The sequence below is a fragment of the Dreissena polymorpha genome, chromosome 1 (assembly GCF_020536995.1).
Source record: "Dreissena polymorpha isolate Duluth1 chromosome 1, UMN_Dpol_1.0, whole genome shotgun sequence".
In the NCBI taxonomy this organism is placed as follows: Eukaryota; Metazoa; Mollusca; class Bivalvia; order Myida; family Dreissenidae; genus Dreissena; species Dreissena polymorpha.
This window is the reverse complement of record NC_068355.1, coordinates 172,335,251-172,356,310: the sequence shown is the minus strand read 5'-3', so window position 1 is coordinate 172,356,310 and position 21,060 is coordinate 172,335,251. Positions and strand designations below refer to the sequence as shown.

The window sequence follows — 21,060 nt, the reverse complement described above, 5'->3', positions numbered from 1 at the left end:
ATAGCAATTGTAGTCATGCCATTCCTTTCCCCATCGATATAATTTGCATAATCGAATAAATCTGACTGACCAATTTGTATAAGTAGTAGTAGTATTAGTTTGTAGGACGACATCACGTCACTTTTAAGTATAGCTTGATCAAGTATGCTTACCAAATATGCCATAACTATATACACGTTTCAATTTAATTCAATTCTGATGCAACTCATAAGCTTCCGCGATGTGCCAGCCAATCTCGAACGCTACAAATCGGCATAAGAATTGTGTAGTTATGGCAATTGTTAGATACAAATGGGCCGTTTAAGTTTTCACTCACTGCAACTATTTTTCAATCCTCTTCCATCAAATTAAGTAAGTGAATCCATATCGGGAAAGTGTGTGGAATACATATTTTGAATTGATTTAATTCAATCTTTCTGAGAATTCTTTGATATAACATGATCATGCCTAAGGCGTATCAATTAAAGTATAGTGTACATGTATATCCAAATCAATATTAACTGAAACCAATATACTTTAGAAAAAGTGTGCGATAGGTTACCTCATAACAAAACTTAATTTCAAGCCTTGGTTAATATATTATAAGTTGTTCGTGTCACGAACTATTTTATTATCTAACTGGGCCACATCCTACACCGTAGAAAGATAGTGAGTCCGTTTCACATCACAGAGTTTTGTACGAATGGTTTGATTTCATAAACAGCGTCGCAACTTAATAATAAGTTAATTTTATTACATGCATTATCCAGTCTGCACTCTTCAATTGAATGTTTCAAATTACGTTACTATATAGTTTACCGGCGTGTGTAAAATTGTAAACACGACATCAGACGAAAACATAGGGGAGAAAGATGATTGACTATGTAAAATGGATGAAAACAGTCCTAACGCAGACAAATAATAACTTTTGACGACAAGCACAAAAACAGCTTAAAATGATTTGATGTATAATTGCATTGATCACCACAATGGGATTTCACTATATTTATTTAGTTATATTTGAGAAAGTGCTTTGTTAGAGGGAACAACTGGTTTTTTAGTTGATGTTTATGATTGCGAGAATAACACATGCGGCATCGAAATACAAGCCCTTTTTAAACGTTTTGTCTTTCAAAATAACCGAACATTTGCTTAAGTTTGGTTTGTTTTGAGAAATCGGTCTGTTATATTTAGCTCCGCGCGAGGGTATGATTATACTTTCGCAAACGAAATGGTGGCATTTGTGGTATATTTCTACATGAGCTATTTACTGAAGGTACAACTAAGACATATAATGGGAGAGACGATTTCAATTACATTATAATTATATAGACGCTTTAAATAAGAGTCGACCCATATACAGTTTATTTGTAAGATTATATGACGATTTGACCGATTTCGCAACCCCCCAAAAAACGTTCCAGATGATACGGCAACATTTAGCTGTAGGTGGATGGTCCACGGCCGTCCACAAGCTCAAATGACCATATATGGAGAAAAAGGCGGGACCAAACCAAATAGGCTTGCAATGCGCATGCCCAAGCAAAACCGATTGTAAGCCATCTTGAATTGTTAGCGTGAAAAGAAATATACATTTATTGGATATTTTAATACGATGAATATTCTAGGTAGAGAATATGGATAGTATTATCATTATTAGTATTACGTCAACATTAACTCAACAATTGTATTGTTGACATGAAGAAAAAGCTATTTCGAGGTTGTTTTGACCATTGATTGCTAAGTAGGTCAAACTCATAGTTTTAACTTTTATTGATATTTTATTTAGTAAAGGAATCTTTGAGTAATAGTTAAAAAAAATCTTTCGCATTCTGTAGCTAAATCATGTGTTGTTGCTATATTATAAACTTTCGTGCATGAGCCATTTAAATCCGTTTGCATTACTTTTTTAGTTGTTTCCCCTGGAAAATTCTCTTCTTGCTAGCCTTCGCTGAGTTATTCAACAACATCGCTATATTGCTGATTTTTGTTGTTGTTTTTTGGTTAAAGCTGCATGCTTTTGTTGGATAATGTTTAATTTATCATTCACGTTTTACATATGATTCTGTTTAAACCATATTTAATCGATGTTTTGGTGAATTTCGCGCATGCTTAACTTGCCTGATTTCGGACGTAATTTACTTTCGGATACATGCTCCTCTTGTGTTTTTTTTCGATGTTTTCTTATGTATGCAGATTAAAAAAAACAGCTCATGCTTAAATGTGTTATTGAGCAAGTGACTTCTAATACTATGGCAGGAATAAAAAAAAACTGTTATAAAATTAAAAAGGAAGTTTAGTTACATGTATAAACTCACAGTCACAAGTGTGTAAGTATTACTGTTACATTTATTTATATTTACTAAAAGTAAATATATGCTCACATATCAGAAAGTATTGTACAGCCCTAAATTATATTTAATACACCCATCTAGGCAGTAAATTCATATATGTGCTGGTTTTAATTTACATCCATGTTATTATCACCCTGCAATAGGCGGAGGGATATTGTTTTGGCCTTGTCCGCCCGTCTTTCAGTCGGATTATGGAGGTTTCGGCGAAACACCAGTTCGGCGAATTGATTATAAATAGTAGGTGTTAAACCGGTTCGGCGAAATGATTTATTGTTGATTGCTCCTTTACATAACTACTGAATAGGTGTGAATAGATCGATGTACGGTTGCAAATTGTATATTTTAATTAGCGATACTGTTAACTACTGAATAGGTGTGAATAGATCGATGTACGGCATTATTATTTATGAATTTAGACTAATATATTGCCAGAGATTATATTTTATGTGTGACATGTACTATGTACAATTTTGTGAATTATAAATGTGTTTGGCTTTTCATGTGCTACTTTTATGTATTAAGTATTTATATATGTATTTTCATTACAATATAACAGAATAGATCGATGTACGGCATTGCAAATTGTATATTTTAATTAGTGATACTGTTAACTACTGAATAGGTGTGAATAGATCGATGTACGGCATTATTATTTATGAATTTAGACTAATATATTGCCAGAGATTATAAATGTGTTTGGCTTTTCATGTGCTACTTTTATGTATTAAGTATTTATATATGTATTTTCATTACAATATAACAGAAATACAATTATGTACCATATATGTAATATATAAAGATCAATAATATATGTTTTAATATGAAGGTGTATTAATAATGAAATGTATTTTGTGACATATTATTTATGAATTTAGACTAATATATTGCCAGAGATTATATTTTATGTGTGACATGTACTATGTACAATTTTGTGAATGATAAATGTGTTTGGCTTTTCATGTGCTACTTTTATGTATTAAGTATTTATATATGTATTTTCATTACAATATAACAGAAATACAATGAAAATTTATGATGCGATTTAGAAAATGTATTATGAGATTATGTGCTGGACTATGTTATTGTTATGTAAAATTAAATAAAAGTATAAAAGTATGAATGTTGTTGTTAATTGGTCTAATTATTTGAGGAATGTGTCACTTGTGAAGAAGGACCCACTTGGTTAGGGATGTTTACTAAAAAAACATGACATTTCACACCTGGCATAGGTGAGGAATTTCGAGCTGTTGAGCACCAGACAGTGTCATTAGTCTTCATTAGAGATACTGTAACCATTCCATAAGGATTCATTTTAACTTTATCATTTTATTTTTGCTATTGGAAATAATTAAAATTATAATTGAAATTTTGTTCACATTCATAAATTATAATTGAAATTTTGTTCACATTCATAAATTGTTTTGAGATATTTTTTTTAATTTTGTACATGGAATTTAGATTGCTACATTTTTATATTTAACATATAATTTAGGAATATTTTACTTAGTAAGAACTGGGTTACTAAGTTACTGAGTTTTATTTAACTTTTTTTTGGTTCTTAACATTACATTATGAATTGCAATAACAAAATTGATATAACATATACTTCAGCAATATTTTCCTTAGTAAGAACTGAGTTACTAAGTTAATCAGTTGTATTGAACTTTTTTTCCAAATTGTCAAAACTTTTCTGATAGCAAAAAATAAGTAATTGATCTGCTAATGGGCAACACAATAGTGTTTGCTATCACTTCGCCGACAATTGGAATGTGATAGCAATGCTGTAGATCGATCTATTCACACCTATTAAGTAGTTACGTAGAGGCGTAATCAACTATAAATCATTTCGCCGAACCGGTTTAACACCTACTATTTATAATCAATTCGCCGAACTGAGGTTTCGCCGAAACCTCCAGTAACCTTTCAGTCCATCCGGCAGTTTTGTGTTGGGAGCCATATCTTGGAAGTGCTTTGGCGGATTTCATTGAAACTTGGTATGAGTATATGTATAGATAAGAGGATGATGCATGCCAAATGGCATTGTACACTATCTGTTAATAACGGAGTTATGGCCCTTCGAACCTAAAAAAATGCTTTTTTACCTGAGTGTCAAATATAACACTTTTGTGTCCAGACGCTAATTAGCGGGGGATATCAATTCAATGAATTTGCTTGTTATTAATTGAAGGGAAATAAACCTGTTATTTTGTCTGTCATTATGGTGTTTAAAGACACATTTAATGGCATCCAACCTACTTTATTTCAAATACAGTAACACCTGGCGTCGTGACCTGGATGCAGATTCTAAGCAGATGGGCCAAAATGGGGGCAGCTAGAGAGACTCGCCTGGAACTGACAAGCCTGGAGGGAGCTGGTTGACTGTTGGCGAGATGGGACAACAGACGAAGAATAAACGAACCTACTTGATTTTTGTAAGTCATTCAAGAATCGAGCAAACTTTTTGTTTCCAATAAGCAGTCCTGTATATATCCGAAATAAAATAAAATGTTTCACTCAGGTTCCTTGATACTCATCTTGGTATTTCAGGGACCTTATAACAGATTATGGCATGTATTGAAGTTTGTCATTAAATGCGTTATATTTATAAATGTAAACATTAAATCTAAAAAGCTCAATTAAAAAACAAGAACAAATTAAAAGAAAAAGTAATCCTCATCTGGGCATCGAACCATCTATGCTCATACAATATTTTATACTTTCAGTTTCTATAAGCAAAGCTCGTAGTGTCACAAAAAACGACAACAGAACTCCAAATTATTCAATTGTTTTGCTTTGCAACGATTTATCATTTTCAGGTTGTTAATGTTAAGTATAACTGTTTTCTCACAAATATCATAACTGCAACAAAAATGTGCAAGTCTGAAACAATTTTTATGCCCCCTTTCGAAGAAAAGGGGGCATATAGTTATCAGACTGTCCGTCTGTCGGTCTGTATTTCCGTCACACTTTGCGTTTAGGTTTCGAAAAATGCTCATAACTTCTATTTCCCTTGAGATATAACCTTCATATTTGGTATGCATGTGCATATGGACAAGGCCTTTCCATACGAACACAAATTTTTACCCCTGTGACCTTGACCTTTAACTTAAGGTCCGCGTTTAGGTTTCAAAATCTGCGTTTAGGTTTTGAAAAATGCTCATAACTTCTGTGTCCCTTGAGATATAACCTTCATATTTGGTATGCATGTGTATATGGACAAGGCCTTTCCATACGCACAAAAATTGTTACCCCTGTGACCTTGAACTTAGGGTCCGCGTTTAGGTTTCGAAATCTGCGTTTAGGTTTTGAAAAATGCTCATAACTTCTATGTCCCTTGAGATATAACCTTCATATTTGGTATGCATGTGTATATGATTATGAACAAGGCCTTTCCATACGCACAAAAAAAATTACCCCTGTGACCTTGACCTTGAAGTTAGGGTCCGCGTTTAGGTTTCGAAATCTGCGTTTAGATATTGAAAAATGCTCATAACTTCTATGTCCCTTGAGATATAACCTTCATATTTGGTATGCATGTGTATATGGACAAGGCCTTTCCATACGCACACAAATTTTGACCCCTGTGACCTTGAACTTAGGGTCTGCGTTTAGGTTTCGAAATCTGTGTTTATGTTTCGAAAAAAGCTCATAACTTCTATCAAGCATTTATAGGGGGCATAAGTCATCCTATGGTGACAGCTCTTGTTTTATTTTGTCAATTTACCAAAATATGCAAAGGCCCCTTAAAATACATGAAGTAATGTTTACAGTTGTCAATAACCACATATTGAAAAAGAATGTGCAAGCTCTATCTATTGGCATACAAACAAAGCCAATCTGTTGGATTATTACTCATGGCAAGCAATATGATCTTAGGTATACCTTCTATAATCAGGTGTTTGCACTTTAATCACATTAAAATTTGAAATACTATAGAAGTACATAAAGGTCAGAATGATAACAAACAGGTTTGTAATGGACATCATCTTGCAATTGCTATTTATGTGAGTGGGATGGTACAAAAATTCTGAATTTGTTATATGTAGGACATTTAGTAACTTAGCAACCCATGCATGTTGCAAGGGTGTTAATTGTCCGGATTATTTGGAAATCCCGATTTGAGCCATTCAGGATTGAATTTTAGATCAGTGTAAATCCGATGATTTGTTTTAAGGGGGTGTGAACAAATATTGTTATTGCTTCATTGGCATGCCGGGCATGTGCGCTTAGTACGGATTTTTCCTGGTCTTTTTAACAAGGTTTTCCAAAGAAAAAAACGGGTTATTAGATTGGCAAATGTCGGCTGGCGGGCGGATGGAACAAGCTTGTCCGGGCCATAACGTTGTGGTTCTTGGTGAGAATTTAAAATCATTTGGCACATTTGTTCACCATCATTAGACGGTGTGTCGCTCAAAAGAATACCGTCAATATATCCAAGGTCAAGGCCACACTTTGAGTTCAAAGGTCAAAAATGGCCATAAAAGAGCTTGTCCGGGCCAAAACTATGTCATTCATTGTGAGACTTAAAAATGATTTGGCATATTTGTTCACCATCGTGGGACGTTGTATCGCACTTTAGAATTACGTCAATGTCTCCAAGGTCAAGGTCGCCACAACTAAAAATATATTTATTTTGAAACAAAGGGGGTTAATTATAAACAATCAGTTTAGTTTGAGTTGTCTCCCTCCTGTCAAACTTTTTTCTACATTGAAAACCTGGTTTTGTGACAATTTTGTCCCTTGTTTTACTATTGTCTGATTGGTTATCCGCTGATACGGACATAAAAGGTAACTGACCTAACCTCTTGGCTACTTTCCAGAAATCTTACATACTACAAAATGTAGCATATGTCCCCCATCATTAAATTTCCATTTTCTGCTGTCAAACTAAGTGCATATATTATTTCATTTGCAAAAGACATATCTGGATATATTTTTAGACAGTAGTTTTACTGTATGGTTAGTGGATTAACATTTATTATGCCCCCCTTCGAAGAAGAGGGGGTATATTGCTTTGCACATGTCGGTTAGTCGGTCTGTCGGTCCGTCCACCAGGTGGTTTCCGGATGATAACTCAAGAACGCTTAGGCCTAGGATCATGAAACTTCATAGAAAGATAGATCATGACTCGCAGATGATCCCTATTGATTTAGAGGTCACTAGGTCAAAGCTCTAGGTCATGGTGACCCGAAATAGTAAAATGGTTTCTGGATGATAACTCAAGAACGCATATGCCTAGGATCATGAAACTTCATAGGTAGATTGATTATGACTTGCAGATGACCCCTATTGATTTTGAGGTCACTAGGTCAAGGTCACGGTGACCCGAAATAGTAAAATGGTTTCCGGTTGATAACTCAAAAACGCATACGCCTAGGATCATGAAACTTCATAGGTAGATAGATCATGATTCGCAGATGACCCCCTATTGATTTTGAGGTCAGTAGGTCAAAGGTTAAGGTCACGGTGACCCGAAATAGTAAAATGGTTTCCGGATGATAACTCAAGAACACATATGCCTAGGATCATGAAACTTTATGGGTAGATTGATCATGACTCGCAGATGACCCGTATTAATTTTGAGGTCACTATGTCAAAGGTCAAATTCACGGTGACCCGAAATAGTAAAATGGTTTCCGGATGATAACTCAAGAACGCTTACGCCTAGGATCATGAAACTTCATGGGTACATTTATCATGACTTGCAGATGACCCATATTGATTTTCAGGTCACTAGGTCAAAGGTCAAGGTCACGGTGACCTGAAACAGTAAAAAAAAATCCGGATGATAACTCAAGAACGCTTTTGCCTAGGATCATGACACTTCATAGGTACATTGATCATGACTCGCAGATGACCCCTATTGATTTTCAGGTCACTAGGTCAAAGGTCAAGGTCACAGTGACAAAAAACGTATTCACATAATGGCTGCCACTACAACGGACAGCCCATATGGGGGGCATGCATGTTTAACAAACAGCCCTTGTTATCGATGTTCTTTATAACATTTATATAAAATGACAATTACACATCGAGTGTTACTGGTGGTCTGGCTTATAATATTTTGCATTTTACTCACCAGAAATAGCAACTAAGACTATAAAAAGAACAATGAACTATGGCTTTGGGGGGCTCTACCTGTAAGGGACCTACAGCCTAAGACTCCAGACTTTATCATTAGGATTTCAAATTTGGGACATTTGACACCCCTGATGTTGTGCCATGTATCAAAACCGTCTATATATAAAAATTAATTTTATTAATTGGATATGTTGAAAATTTGGTGATGCAATCATTGGATTTCATTTTGTGTTTTGTTGACCTGCTTTTAATTTTTAGGCTCAGCAGAACTATGGCTGTCAAAACACAATTGTATTAAAATGAATAGTGCTTCAAATTATACAAGAAGTCACTTTCTTTTTGTTTTAGATGTTTTTCAGTTTCGTCGGAAGACGTTTCCCACCAACCATCCTGTCTTGAAAGAAATAACTTTTGAACCCGATTATCTGGTAATACTATTTTTTTTACATACAGTTATTAGTGAATTATGAACATTTCATAAGGATCTCAGGGGTCACAACAGGTATATATATATAATATATATATGATCAAGATTTTCCATAGGCAGTTAGAGCACAGCCGGCCCGAATAGCATGGACAAGTTAACAATTTATTTTTTTAAATATCTAGTGTGTAAAAATTACTTTGCATTGCAGAGAACTTTAAGATCATTTTATTTCTGTAAAAAATGTTCAAAGTTATATCCTGAATGATTTTAGGGCCTTAAATTATATATGGAAACAAGCATATTTAATAATAAAAAAGGCCTGTTGAGTTTTTAATTTGTTCTCTTAAAGATTTACAGAAAGACCCTTTTTAGCTCGACTATTATATATGAAATCTATATAGTGGAGCAATTCAACTCACCCGGCGTTGGCGTTAGCCTTAGCATTGGCGTTAGTGTGAGCATGCAAATGTTAAAAGTTTGCGTACTACCCCAAATATTTTCAATGTCCCTTGGCATATTTCTTTCATATTTTGCATACTTCTTAACAAACATGACCCCAACCTATAAACAAGAGCAGACAACTCTATCAAGCATTTTGTAATAATTATGGCCCCTTTTCCACTTAGAAAATGCAGCAAATGTTTAAGTTTGTTTACTACCCCAAATATTTTCAATGTACCTTGACATATTGCTTTCATATTTTGCATTTTTCTTTACCAACATGACCCCAACCTATAAACAAGAGCAGACAACTCTATCAAGCATTTTGTAATAATTATGACCCCTTTACCATTTTGAATATTCATATTATTGATAAATCTATGTTAAAGTTGGCGTACCACCTAAAATATTTTCAATGTCCCTTGACATATTGCTTTCATATTTTGCAAACTTATTTACCAACATGACCCCAATCTATAAAGAAGAGCAGACAACTGTATCAAGCATTTTGTAAGAATAATGGCCCTTTTTCCATTATTATATGCATATTACTTAAGATTCAACCCAATAATATCTTTGACAAGTTTTAAAATGACGCCGGTTGGTTGAAAAACATGGCATTTATGAGGTGGGGCATTTTCCTTATATGGCTATAGTAAACCTTGTTATCACTCTAGAGGCCACATTTATTGTCAGATTTTCATGAAACTTGGTCAGAACATTTTTCCAATGATATCTTGGATGAGTTTGAAAATGGTTTTGGTTGCTTTAAAAACATGGCCACCAGGGGGCGGGGCATTTTTCCTTATATGGTTATTTATATATGGTCCATATATGGTTATATATGGCTTTAGTAAAACCGTGTGAACACTCTAGAGGCCGCATTGTCCAATCTTCGTGAAATTTGGTCAGAAGATTGGTCTCAATGATATCTTGGATGAGTTTGAAAATGGTTATGTTTGCTTGAAAAACATGGCTGCCAAGGGGCGGGGCATTTTTCCTAATATGGCTATAAATGGCTATAGTAAAATCTTGTTAACACCCTAGAGGCCACATTTATTGTCAGATCTTCATGAAACATGGTCAGAAGATTCATCCCAATAATATCTTGGACGAGTTTAAAAATGATGCTGATTGGTTGAAAAACATGGCTGCCAGGGGGCAGAGCATTTTTCCTTCTATGGCTATAGTAAAACCTTGTTAACATTCTAGAGGCCACATTTATTGTCTGATCTTTATGAAACTTGGTCAGAAGATTTGTCCCAATGATGTCTTGAATGAGTTCGAAAATGGGTATGGTTGCTATAAAAACATGGCCACCAGGGGGCGGGGCATTTTTCCTTATAGGGCTTTAGTAAAACCTTGTTAACACTTTAGAGGCCACATTTATTGTCAAAGCTTCATGAAATTTGGTCAGAAGATTGGTTTCAATGATATCTTGAAAGAGTTTGAAAATGGGTACATTTGCTTGGAAAACACGACTTCCAGGGGGCGGGGCATTTTTTTCATTATATGGCTATAGTAAAGTCTTGTTAACACTTACGAGGCCACTTATATTTCCGATGTTCATGAAAAATGGTCAGAAGATTCATCCCAATAATATCTTGGACGAGTTCAAACATGATGCTGATTGGTTGAAAAACATGGCTGCCAGTGGGCTCTGCATTTTTTCTTTTATGGCTATATAGTAAAACCTTGTTAACACTCTAGAGGCCACATTTATTGTTTGATCATCATGAAACTTTGTCCGAAGATTTGTCCCAATGATATCTTGGATGAGGTCAAAAATGGTACAAATACGTACAGACTTTAATGATAAACACTAGTCTGGCCAATGTCGTCTTACAAGCTGGTATATACAACCACTGCTAGAGCAGAATCATTTGTCATCTGTTGCAGACAGGCAGTGGTGATCGTTCTTAGCAAATTGAGTTGCGGTTCTTTCCGTAGCTAAGGCTTCTAAGCACACACTGATTTACAAAATATGCTCTGTAAATTCTAAAATGCAACCAACTAAAAACAAACCCTTTGCCAACTTCTAGGTCAAAGGTTAAGTTTGAACATCATGATTCCTTTTAAATGGCAAATGATATTCGCGTACGATCTTACAACTGTTACTCCCTATTAATTGTTCCCAACTCGGCATTTTCATCAAAGGGCATGAAGGGTGTCCAAGGTTGACAGGTTGGAATCTTTGAATGGCAGGGTGCTGCGCCCTTCCATTCATGCCAAGCTGGAGCACTGGTTTTGATGGTGTTTCACTTGTAACACACCAAGCAGTATGACCCATTATATTTATCAACATGGCTAAAATGAGGCCAAAATAATTGTTAAATGCCCTTTGTTTATTTCCAAAGACATGGATGGATCATCTTTGTCTCTGAATATATTATAAATACTCGTGTTGTTGATTTTGTCCTGTTTGCTTATTGCAGGAAAACTGTTAATGCATTATGTTGTGAAGACTCCTCTGTAATCAGACAGCTAGCAGTATTATGATTACCAAATATTAAAATTTGACTTAACAATATAGCGCTTCAAATTATATAAGACTTTATTTTTGTTTCAGATATTTTCCAGTTTCCCCTCACAACAATTTGCATCAAACCTCTTGTCTGGTAAGAAATTTCCATTGAAACCAACTGCTGGTAATACTATCTTTTTATACCCCCATTACAATTGGTAATGGGGGCTATATAGGAACCACTTTGTCGGTCCGTCAGTCTGTCCCGAAATTTCATCAGATCTTCACCCAAACTTGGTCACAAATTGTATCTAGATGATGTATAGGTCAAGTTTGAATATGGATCATGCCGGGTCAGAAACTAGGTCATGGGGTCACTTATTGTGTTTTAAACCTGAAGTTTGTCTGGGCCATAACTTTGTCATTTATTTCATACAGTATTTTAAATGATGGAACAGTTCATAATGATTTCAAGACATCTTCTGATCCCTGGAAGATAAACTAGGGATTGATCTGTCTGTATATAACAGTTAAGAGCCTTCCAATCTAGCGTGAGAAGATGTAATGATAATGTTAAATGGAAATTACATATAACCATACATGCCATAATTTTTCAGACCAATTCCGGGACATTGTGTTAAATTGTCCGGGACTTTTGCCGATTTTCCGGGACATGTATAAAATGTAGCGATATTTTTAGACATATGCATTTTTGGTACTTTTGTTTTGTTTCGCATCGTTAATTACAAAAGTTCGAAAGCGTATCCGAAATACACTTGATCTATTAACGTCAAATTAAACATTACTAGTTCCGTTACTAGATACAGGCCATGTGTTTTCAGTGTAAGCGTTCTAAACATAGATGGTGACGTCACTGCGTTATTGTTATTAAGACCGGTGTGTAACGCGTAGTTGTTGATACGCCTTTATTCATTTATAGCATTTATATAATAAAAAATGCAACAATACAGTACCGTTAGATCGTCAACTCAAATCAATTCACAATACATACAACCAATCACATAAAACAAATACAACAAAACAGTACCGGTAGATCGTCAACTTAAAATCCGGACAGTCACACATTAGTTACACTCTTGTTTCGCTGTAGAAGTCAATTAACAACCAAAACAATGCCGCCTTTTCGGTTTGACCGCGAACGTGAGACAATCAATATGATAACAGGACCCCTGTTAATTGATCGATTTTGACACGTAGCGTAGTCTGCCTATTCGGGTAGGCATTGTCATGGAGACGCTGCATATATACACAGATTCGAGGTGCAGTTAAGCCTAAGATAAGGTACATGTATATATGGATTTTGTAAATTCGGGGACATTTGACAGATTTCCGGGACAGCGGGACAAGTTCTTCATTTCCGGGACTGTCCTGGACAATCCGGGACGTATGGTATGTATGATATAACAGTTCATACAGTTTAAGAAATACAATACATTTTATACAATGTCGTTTTTATGCCCCCGAACCAGCGATTTTGAGGGCATATTAAAATCGCTCCGTCCTTTAGTTTGTTAGTCCATCCGTCCGTCTGTAAGTTAGTAAGTCCGTCTGTCAGTCCTTCCGGATTATTTTCCGTTCAATAAGTCAAGCAAATGTCATCAGATCTTCACCAAACTTCATGAAAATGTGTAAGGCAATAACATCTAGGTCAAGTTAGATAATGGGCCAAATAGACCCAGACACCCCTGAGTTATGGCCCTTGAATCATAGTAAAATAGGGTTTTTAGCTCGACTATTATATATGAAATATATATAGTGGAGCTTTCCTACTCTCCCCGGGGTTCCAGTGTCCGTGAGCGTTGGAATGAACTATAGTGGGGGACATATTGTTTTTGCCCTGTCTGTTGGTCTGTCTGTTGGTTTGTTTGCTCCAACTTTAATATTTTGCCATAACTTTTGCAATATTGAAGAAAGCAACTTCATATTTGGCATGCATGTGTATCTCATGGAGCTGCACATTTTAAGTGGTGAAAGGTCAAGGTCATCCTTCAAGGTCAAAGGTCAAAATATACCTAGAAAGGTGCAGATTTGCTTCAGTTTTGTGTTTAGGTTCATTTTATTCCTAAAATATCACAGCTATTACACTATGCCTCCAAACAATATACGAAAGCTTGACCCAAACCAAGACACTCTTGATGTTAGTAATGGTAGGTGAACGTAAGAATTAAATGCTGGCAATTCACATGAAATTGACATGAGGGTTTATTAATTATCCATGGTCCTGACCCCTTTAATATCTGAAATCCCTGTTTGTGCATATAACATAATGAGAACACCCTTTGGGCGACCTAACTTTGTATTTCAATCAGTTTCTTGTTTTGACAATTATTTTTACATTATTATCAAAACTTGTTAGTTTCCTACCCTTGAAAAAGGAGAGGGACTTACGGTTTGCGCTCTGTGTCTGTCAGTCTGACACTTTTCTGGATCCTTGGATAACTTTAAAAGTTCTTCACCCATTTACTTCAAATTAATACTGAACCTCTCTTATGACAATACGGTCAATCTCAACTATGTATGGCCCCATTACCAACCCTGGGGTGCCCCTCCCACATAGGCCACGCCCACCCAAAATTGCCTTTTACTATAATTTCTTCATTTCTACACCGATTCACTTCTAATTGATACTGAACTTCTCTTATGACAATACGGTCAACTATGCATGGCCCCATTACCAACCCTAGGGCGCCCCTGGGTCAAACATGCGGCGTGGGGATATGCGTCGGTCTCTGCCGCGCCATTTCTAGTCAACATTGGAAACATTGGCATCTTAAAGGAATAAATTATGTATGAGCCCAAATTTTGCAGAATTATGGCTCTTGCTCATTTTTGTTTAGCTCCTCAGCTGAAATCATCATCTAGCAGTCACAATAGTTGAGCGGTTGGAGAGGCATGCATTGCGTCCTACTACTGCTCAGACTATATCATGGTAATGCCTTATCCAAATAACACAAGTATTCACCATGTGCAAATGTCTTGTTGTCTGTATAACTCTCTCTATTAGCTCAAAGTAAAAAGCATTTGAATTTGCACACTCTGGTATTTTAGTTTAATTTTGTTTGGACATTACAATTGTTTTGAAACTAAAGATTAGTGTGGGGGCATTACACTTCTCTTTAAAATGTTTATTTGTGATTATTATTTTTTTCAGTTTGGCAGACAAAACATGCTGATCAAAAAGAATGTGTACCACAGGGGCCAGTGTTTCCATTTGAGTGATTGACAAGAAGAAGAAGAGATGAGAAATGTTATCATCATATTTTAGTCCCTACATTTATAGTGTACAGCTCAATGTATTGAACCGGTGTTGTAGAATATAATTGGAGATACATGCGAACATTATAACATTATATATAAGATGATATTTCAAAAGCAATAAGAAATAAAAAGTATAAAAAGGTCAAAACAGTAAACCTTGTGTTTACAGTGGACAGGTTTAAAGTGGAAGTGACTAGTTAACTGTTGATCATAAGCTGCACTGATGGAAAAAATAGTGGGAAATTACTATCTAGAAAACTGTTTAACGTACGACAACAGTTGTGGAACTTCATAAATGACCGTATGTAACAGGGCTGGGCAGTTTTCCTTATATAGCTATAGTGAAACCTTTTGAACACTAGTGAAGTCACTGTTTTTTTCCCAATCTTCATGCATTTTGGTCGAATATTTGTTCAAATGATGGCTCAGTCCAGTTTCGAAATTTTTATGTCTATTCAAAAAACATATCCACTAGAGCGCGAGGCAATTGTCTTAATATGGCTATAATGAAACCTTGTAAATTCTCTAGAAGTGACATTTTTAGCCATATCTCCATAAATTTTGGTCAGAATATTTATTCTAATGATATCTCAGTTGTCGAGTTTGTAACTGGTTCCGGTTTGTAGACTAACATGGCTGCCAGTGGACATGACAGTTTTTCTTAAAGTGCTAGAGTAGAACCTTGTTAACACACAATTGGCCCTTGCATTTTTCATGAAAGATGTCAGAGCATTTGGCCCAATGTAATCTCAGCTGACTTTGAAACTGGATCACATAACGTCAAAAAGTGGGTCAAAATGTCAAATTAAAAAAAGCTTGTAAACACTGGAAGTTGCATTTAAAATTGTGTTCCTTTTTTATGTCCCCCACTAAAGTAGTGGGGGACATATTGTTTTTGCCCTGTCTGTTGGTTGGTCTGTTGGTTGGTTGGTTGGTTTGCGCCAACTTTAACATTTGCAATAACTTTTGCAATATTGAAGATAGGAACTTGATATTTTGCATGCATATGTATCTCATGGAGCTGCACATTTTGAGTGGTGAAAGGTCAAGGTCATCCTTCAAGGTCAAAGGTCGAATATATGGGTCAAAATCGCTCATTTAATGTACACTTTTGCAGTATTTCAATATTCAAGATAGCAACTTGATATTTGGCATGCATGTGTATCTCATGGAGCTGCACAATTTGAGTGGTGAAAGGTCAAGGTCATCCTTCAAGGTCAGATGTCAAATATATGTGTCCAAAATCGCTCATTTTATTATACTTTTGCAATATTGAAGATAGCAACTTGATATTTGGCATGCATGTGTATCTCATGGATCTGCACATTTTGAGTGGTGAAAGGTCAAGGTCATCCTTCAAGGTCAGAGGTCAAATATATGTGGCCCAAATCACTAATTTTATGAATACTTTTGCAATATTGAAGATAGCAACTTGATATTTGGCATGCATGTGTATCTCATGGAGCTGCACATTTTTAGTGGTGAAAGGTCAAGGTCATCCTTCAAGGTCAAATATATGGGTCAAAATTGATCATGTAATGTCACTTCTGCAATATTGAAGCTAGCAATTTTATATTTGAAATGCATGTGTATCTCATGGAGCTGCACATTTTGAGTGGTGAAGGGTCAAGGTCATCCTACAAGGTCAAACGTCATATAGGGGGACATTGTGTTTCACAAACACATCTTGTTTAAAGTTTGTCAAAACATTTGCTGTAATGAAAAGCAAAGTCAAGTTTATAAATGATTATTTGCCTACAAATTACATATTTTTCATCAAGTTCATTTATTATTCTAAACTACACCCTCTCAGAATAGTTTAGTTCCTTCTGGTCACAGTTGAGCACCTTAGGGCTCTTGTTCTATAATTTGATTGTTTTGGAAAATTGTCATTTTACCAAAATGTGAGCAAGTCCAAATTTAATTAACCCTGCTTTGTAGTATCTTGTTTTCCTTATATGTATAAAGTGGAAAATTATCTATGAATCTGACTGCATAGATATTTGGTATTCAGCATAGCATCGTGTAAATGTAGTAAAACTAAACACAATTGTGTTAGCATAAAACTGGCCATGCCATGGGGGTCAAATGGTTAATACAGACTTGTAGGAAAAAGACTTCTAAAAATTTTATCCGTTAAATATATTTTGTGTACATAATGATTAGCTTTTTCCTTCAACTTATCGCTTTCATGGTGTAAAGAAAACATGCCGACTTACTAAGTAAGTCGGAGATCTGGGTTTGATTCCCAGTGAAAGTCAAGTCACAAGGAAAAATGCTTATTGTTGGAAGGATTTATTAGTTATTCAAAACGTAAGATTTTTTTCTTTGCTCGTTTAGTTACAAATAACAGCAAATGATCTGAAAGTATTTGTTTATAACGTAGAAGTTAGTGTCATGAATAGTAAATTGGAATAATGCACTTAATAGAAACTATACATATTGTATATAAGACCAAAATACGCAGAAATGAAATACCAGTAGCATTATTAATACATTTTTATACCCCCACAAACGAAGTTTGTCCGTCCGTCTGCCTGTCTTGTCTGTCGGTCCGTATTAAGTGTCCGCTCTCTAATTCAAGTTGTTTTTACCCGATCTTCACCAAACTTGGTCAGATGTTGTATCTAGATGATGTCTCGGTACTATACTAGCGAGTTATATAGCGGGTATATCCTACTACCCCATGCTCGTATATAAGTAATGCCGTTTCAAGCAAGTACTATACTAGCGAGTTATATAGCGGGTATATCCTACTACCCCATGCTCGTATATAAGTAATGCCGTATCAAGCCAGTACTATATTAGCGAGTTATATACCGGGTATATCCTACTACCCCATGGTCGTATATAAGTAATGCCGTATCAAGCCAGTACTATAATAGCGAGTCATATACCGGGTATACCCTACTACCCTATGCTCGTATATAAGTAATGCCGTATCAAGCCAGTACTATACTAGCGAGTCATATACCGGATATATCCTACTACCCCATGCTCGTATATTAGTAATGCCGTATCAAGTCGGTACTATACTAGCGAGTCATAGCGGGTATATCCTACTACCCCATGCTCGTATGTAAGTAATGCCGTACCAAGCCATTACTATACTAGCGAGTCATATACCGGGTATACCCTACTACCCCATGCTCGTATATAAGTAATGCCGTATCAAGCCAGTACTATACTAGCGAGTCATATAGCGGGTATATCCTACTACCCCATGCTCGTATATTAGTAATGCCGTATCAAGTCGGTACTATACTAGCGAGTCATAGCGGGTATATCCTACTACCCCCATGCTCGTATGTAAGTAATGCCGTACCAAGCCATTACTATACTAGCGAGTCATATACCGGGTATACCCTACTACCCCCATGCTCGTATATAAGTAATGCCGTATCAAGCCAGTACTATACTAGCGAGTCATATAGCGGGTTTATCCTACTACCCCATGCTCGTATATTAGTAATGCCGTATCAAGTCGGTACTATACTAGCGAGTCATAGCGGGTATATCCTACTACCCCATACTCGTATATAAGTAATGCCGTATCAAGCCAGTACTATACTAGCGAGTCATATACCGGATATATCCTACTACCCCATGCTCGTTTACCCGGTATAAGTAATGCCGTTTCAAGCCAGTACTATACTAGCGAGTCATATACCGGGTATACCCTACTACCCCATGCTCGTATATAAGTAATGCCGTATCAAGCCAGTACTATACTAGCGAGCCATAGCGGGTATATACTACTACCCCCCTGCTCGTATGTAAGTAATGCTGTACCAACCCAGGACTATTCTAGCGAGTCATATACCGGGTATATCCTACTTCCCCATGCCTTTATATAAGTAATGCCGTATCAAGCCAGTACCATACTAGCGAGTTGTATACCGGGTATATTCTACAACCCCATGCTGGTATATAAGTAATGCCGTATCAAACCGGTACTATACTAGCGAGTTATATAGCGGGTTATATCCTACTACCCCATGCTCATATATAAGTAATGCCGTATCAAGCCAGTACTATATTAGCGAGTTATATAGCGGGTATATCCTACTACCCCTTGCTGGTATATAAGTAATGCCGTATCAAACCGGTACTATACTAGAGAGTCATAGCGGGTATATACTACTACCCCATGCTCGTATATAAGTAATGCCGTATCCAGCCGGTACTATACTAGCAAGCTATATACCGGAATATCCTACTACCCAATGCCTGGTATATAAGTAATGCCGTATCAAGCCGGTACTATACTAGCGAGTTATATACCGGGTATATCCTACTACCCATGCTCGTATATAAGTAATTTCCGTATCAAGCCAGTACTATACTAGCGAGTCATGCACCGGATATATCCTACTACCCCAGGGCTCGTATATAAGTAATGCCGTACCAAGCCAGTACTATACTAGCGAGTTATATAGCGGGTATATCCTACTACCCCATGCTCGTATATAAGTAATGCCGTATCAAGCCAGTACTATACTAGCGAGCTATATACCGGATATATCCTCTACCCCAATGCTCGTATATAAGTAATGCGATCAAGCCTGTACTATACTAGCGAGTTATATAGCGGTATATACTACTACCCCATGCTGTTATAAGTATTACCGTTTAGTTACACTGTTTGTAACTGATGGTGTATGAGAGCGAAGCTCGAGAAGGGAACTGAGGGTATATATCCTATACACAATCAGGTACTAACAGTTATATATATTATCTAAACCGATGTCTCGGGTGTATGGAAATTTCTCAGGGTGTATGGAAAATACACAATGGGCACATGGCTCTCAAAGCAAATCGAATCAGGTCATTTTGTAGGAGGCGAGTTATACCTTCTACCATATGCTGTATAAGTAATGCCGTATCACATCAGTTGTATTTTTGACGTCATTTAGTTATATACAGATAGTCACATAGCGGGTATTCCTATACGCCCAAGTACGTACTGTAAATGCTATATCAAACTGTATATTCCTAATTTCACAAAGCGGGTATAACCCGACTATCCCAGCTCAAGTTTGCCAAGCGGTATCTACCCAGTAAGTATTCTATATGTCATTAGCGGGGATACCTGACTATCGTCGTAGTTCGTATGTAAGTGATGCTGTAGCACATTAGTTCAACACTCACAAGTCATACCAAGGGTATATAGGGTTAGGGCAACTAAACCTAATCATATTGTCACTGCTCGCCTGCATGGTCTGTTCTTCTAAAAGCCATGTAAGAAACCAATTTTGCTGTGTGCATATTTTGATCAAATTAATGAATGCTAGTTCGGTTGTTCGGCGTAGCTGTCTTACCAAGCTTTTCACATTTAATACCCTTTATCAACAAACAATAAATGATGTGGAAATTTCACGCCTGTAGACCCGAATGAATGAATCAGAATATTTTAATTATTGATTTCAGAGAAATCCACCCACAGCATTGGCCAAATCACTGCGGAAATCAGGACTTCTTCATGCACGTTTTTGACCTAACAACAATCACTGCGAAATAGCGCAGACCGTGTTGACTTACGCTGGCCGCATACGCATTAAGACCTATTTTCGCAAGACGCGACTATAAGTGTGATTTGTTGTGTTGAAAGAACACTGTGCATGTATGAACTATTACATCTCATTGCGATGGCGATATAATAAATTCATAATAAGCCTTGTGAGGCCACATATGATACATAGTATATTTTATCCAAGGACAAAATTGTTCGGTTGATATATACGTGCACTTTATAAGAAACACATCATGCGGTGGAGGGATATGCGACATTACACCTTTATTTTCTATATTTAATATTTAAACGTGAATATACGACTTGCTTTAACCGATACAAGCGTTAATTCGTTACTGATAGGATCATGCGGCAGCAATGAATAGGACACTCCTGTGTAAGTAATCATCATAGTCTAGGGACCCTTCATTTTGCATCGTTAAAAGTGTGACCCAGTAATATTGCTTAAATGGTTGAGCTAACTTAATTTTCATCTTTTTCTCGTGCTTTTAATTACCCACAT

The 21,060-nt window shown here is 36.3% G+C and overlaps 1 long non-coding RNA gene across 3 annotated transcripts; it reads left to right on the top strand.

The window, feature by feature from the left end:
• The first annotated feature begins 1,515 nt into the window (after positions 1 to 1,515).
• Positions 1,516 to 17,210, top strand: LOC127861197 (uncharacterized). Of its 3 annotated transcripts, none has more exons than XR_008040108.1 (6): positions 1,516 to 1,607; positions 4,606 to 4,765; positions 8,763 to 8,842; positions 11,852 to 11,900; positions 14,605 to 14,696; positions 14,919 to 17,210. It is a non-coding gene; the product is annotated as an uncharacterized LOC127861197 (long non-coding RNA). The 3 variants fall into 3 exon arrangements; XR_008040106.1 differs by having other exon boundaries at positions 1,526 to 1,723; XR_008040115.1 differs by lacking the exon at positions 1,516 to 1,607 and adding an exon at positions 1,734 to 2,309.
• Positions 17,211 to 21,060: the final 3,850 nt, after the last annotated feature.